Source organism: Podarcis bocagei (genome assembly GCF_964188305.1).
Source record: "Podarcis bocagei genome assembly, chromosome: 9".
In the NCBI taxonomy this organism is placed as follows: domain Eukaryota; kingdom Metazoa; phylum Chordata; class Lepidosauria; order Squamata; family Lacertidae; genus Podarcis; species Podarcis bocagei.
Window position 1 is genome coordinate 48,871,649 of NC_138134.1, and position 3,558 is coordinate 48,875,206.

Below are 3,558 nucleotides of genomic sequence, written 5' to 3' on the forward strand. Positions count from 1 at the left end.
CGGAGCAACAGCCACCAACCGGCACTTCCTCGCCTCTGCGCACGCGCGCCCACGCGCGCCAGAGGCCGCCAAGCGGGGACGCCGCGAAACTCCGGCTGCGGCATTCGGCTCTTTCCGCACAGGCTCTCCGACAAGCCTCCCCGAGTTCGAGAAAGATCTGGAAAGGGGGCAAGGTGAGCAGCGGAGAGAGAGCGCGCGCGGGGAGGGGGGGGGGCGGTGGCCTCGGTCGCCATCTTGCGGCCAGATGTCAGTACTGCTGCTAAGGTGGTTTGGTCGCGCGGCAGGAACATGTGACTTTGGAAAAAGTATTTCTGGGAGTGGCCTAACATGACAGAGGCCGGCCCAGCAGCCTGGATATTGTTATGCAGAAATAAATTAAGCAACGAATTGAAAATCCACAGAGATTGGTTAATTATTGAAATGGGGCTCCCAGGCGCCTGATGAGCAAATAATAGTAAAAGGGGGAAAAAATTAATAATAATAATAATAATAATAATAATAATAATAATAATAATAATAATAATAATAATAATTTTTTATTTATACCCCGCCCTCCCCAGCCAAGGCCGGGCTCAGAGCGGCTTACAAGCAATAATAAAAACAAGATGAGTGATTACAACTTAAAAACAAAAATAAAATACAACATTAAAATAATGGAACATTAAAATATTAAAATGGAGCCTCATTGCAGGAGAAGGAAAAGAAAAAAGAAAAAGGGGGCGGAGGGAATCAAATTGGCTCCAATCCAAAGGCCAGGCGGAACAACTCTGTCTTACAGGCCCTGCGGAAAGAGATCAGATCCTGCAGGGCCCTGGTCTCATGAGACAGAGCGTTCCACCAAGTTGGGGCCAGTGCTGAAAAGGCCCTGGCTCTGGTTGAAGCCAATCTAACTTCCTTAGGGCCTGGGACCACTAGGGTGTTGTTATTTATGGACCTTGAGGCTCTCCGTGGGGCATACCAGGCGAGGCGGTCCCGTAGGTACGAGGGTCCTAGGCCGTGAAGGGCTTTAAAGGTCAAAAGCAGCACCTTAAATCTGACCCTGTACTCCACCGGGAGCCAGTGCAGCTTGAAAAGAGATTGGTTAATTATTGAAATGGGGCTCCCAGGCGCCTGATGAGCAAATAATAGTAAAAGGGGGAAAAAATTAAGAGAAACACTACAACTCAATCGTATTGCATAAGCAAACAGATATTAAGTGTTCCTATTGTCCAATATATATATTACTTATACAATAGTAATAATTAAGTTTTGCATCTTGGGAAAACATGGTTGTTAGTGGGACGACGGGGTGGAGGTGGCAGTTGCTATGCAAAGTATACATTATGGTGTGAAGCCTTTGGCCTACAATTTACTCTGACCAGAAACATTTATGGAGTGGCACGGATGAGGTTTCTAGTGAAAACAGTTCACTTCAGAGAACATGGGCATAGCTAGGATTCCAAGGTTATTGAGTTTTTTTTGAGAAATCATGGGTAAATATACCCCCCAAAATAGGGCATTATGGGGGGGCAGGCTTTGGTTGGGGGGTAGAACCTCAGTTAATTGAATACAGTGGTACCTTGGGTTACATATGCTTCAGGTTACATACACTTCAAGTTACAGACTCTGCTAACCCAGAAATAGTGCTTCAAGTTAAGAACTTTGCTTCAGGATGAGAACAGAAATTGTGCTTCGGCGGCGCAGCAGCAGTGGGAGGCCCCATTAGCTAAAGTGGTGCTTCAAGTTAAGAACAGTTTCAGGTTAAGTATGGAACTCCAGAATGAATTAAGTACTTAACCTGAGGTACCACTGTACTTTCAATGCTTTTCAATATTTTTTGTGGATGGGGGGGGGGGACCCGCTCTCCCTTGTCAGGGGATGACAGTGGAGGTTGGTTTGTTAGGTTGGGTGGGATGCTGCTCCACTATTGCCCTTATATCCAATCCAGCTTCCTGGACTTCTTTTTTATATTCAGTTCTGCTTGAAACAGTATGAGGTTATTTCCCACTGCTGCGTTTCCAATTTACTTCCTCCTTCTTCTGTTCACACCACAGCCGGCTGGGTGTGTCTTCGCCCAATTATTGCTTTTCCTGCTCTGAACACCCGTCAGTGAAGCTTTCGTTTGAGCATGTACCATTATTTGTGTGCACGTATCCTGAACTGTTCACACCGATTGTGGCTTCCATTTTCAAATCACACTGAAGCTCGTTTGAGGAAAACGCGTATGGAATAGGAGCATTTCTCCAAAAGCTACAGGATACAGATGGATTGGGTCCAGCATCATGTGAACCCAGCTTAAAAATCCGGTGTTGGGAGTGCACTGGAGCCACAGTAAATGGGAATGTGGTCACACCCTATGATTGTAAGTCTCCACCCCAGAGTAGTCCTGGAAATTTCAACAGGACAACTTGAGGATTTGAAGCTCGATGAGTCATTATTTGATTAAACTATGATTGCTTATTAACTTATCATTTTCTGTAATTACACAGATTGACATAGCTAAGCAGATCTTATTTCATGTGGGTGTTAACTATTATTCTTCATGTTGTAAATCTGAAGACATGAAAGGGTTTTCCCATTATTAAACAGCATAGATATGTTGCAAGGCAATGGAAGGAAGTATCTGTATTTCAATAAAAAGGTAATACAAGAAAGGGGGAAGGGGAAATACGTTTTTATTACTGTTTTTTATTGTTATGTATTTTGCTGCATATTTACAATAAAATCACTTTTTTAAAAAAGGGCCAACAATGTATTTTAAGAAGAACGGAATAAAAACGAACATCTTCGCACTACAGAAAAAGCACAATGCCCTGATTCTCAGTGATGAGTTAATTTATACATGTAACCTGAACTCACTACATGCACCAGCACTGCTAGATATTAATGAAAACTAAATTCCAATGATAAGAGGCTATACAAATGTTTTGTTATAAAAAGACACCTGGCTGATAGTAAAAATTAATTGGACAATAATAAAAATCAATAGAAGATTATCCAATCAATTCATGTCTTGTTTGTTCACACTCAACCCCCATCCTCAATACATTAGCAGCAAAGATCGCACAGAAATCTTATAGATCTTATCAAAAACTTCTGTGTTGTGTTTTGGGGAAGATGTCATACCATTGTGACATGAAACATGGTAACATTCTGACACACACAGTGTATTACTGCCTCATGAACTAGACTCCCTTTGCAGGTGGGGGGAAATAACCTTTACAATGGGCAAACCAGAAAGGTATTTCAGCTGTAGTTTTATTTCAGTCATCACCTTCCTTGTCTATATGTTATTACTTCAGGACTTTGCATAGCACTCTTCTGATCAAGGAGACCTGAATCCCACATCACTTAGAGGTTGAGGGCAGTTTTGTTCTATTGATTCCACACCCTTTAGAATCTTCCACACTGTTAGGTAAGCAGCCAAAGGAATGCAGAATAAGGAATGTTCAAGGTTCACTGCTGTCATAGCAGCAGAAGTATTTGCTTATTATGGTTTCCCTAATTCAGGTATGGGGAACCTTTGGCCCTCCAGATGTTACTGAACCACAACTTCCATCACCCCTGGCCATTGGGGAC

The 3,558-nt window shown here is 43.0% G+C and overlaps 1 long non-coding RNA gene across 1 annotated transcript; it reads left to right on the top strand.

Annotated features, from left to right (window-relative positions):
• The first annotated feature begins 32 nt into the window (after nucleotides 1-32).
• LOC308595314 lies at nucleotides 33-2,584 on the top strand. Its single transcript, XR_014011993.1, has 2 exons — nucleotides 33-173; nucleotides 2,034-2,584. It is a non-coding gene; the product is annotated as an uncharacterized lncRNA (long non-coding RNA).
• Nucleotides 2,585-3,558: the final 974 nt, after the last annotated feature.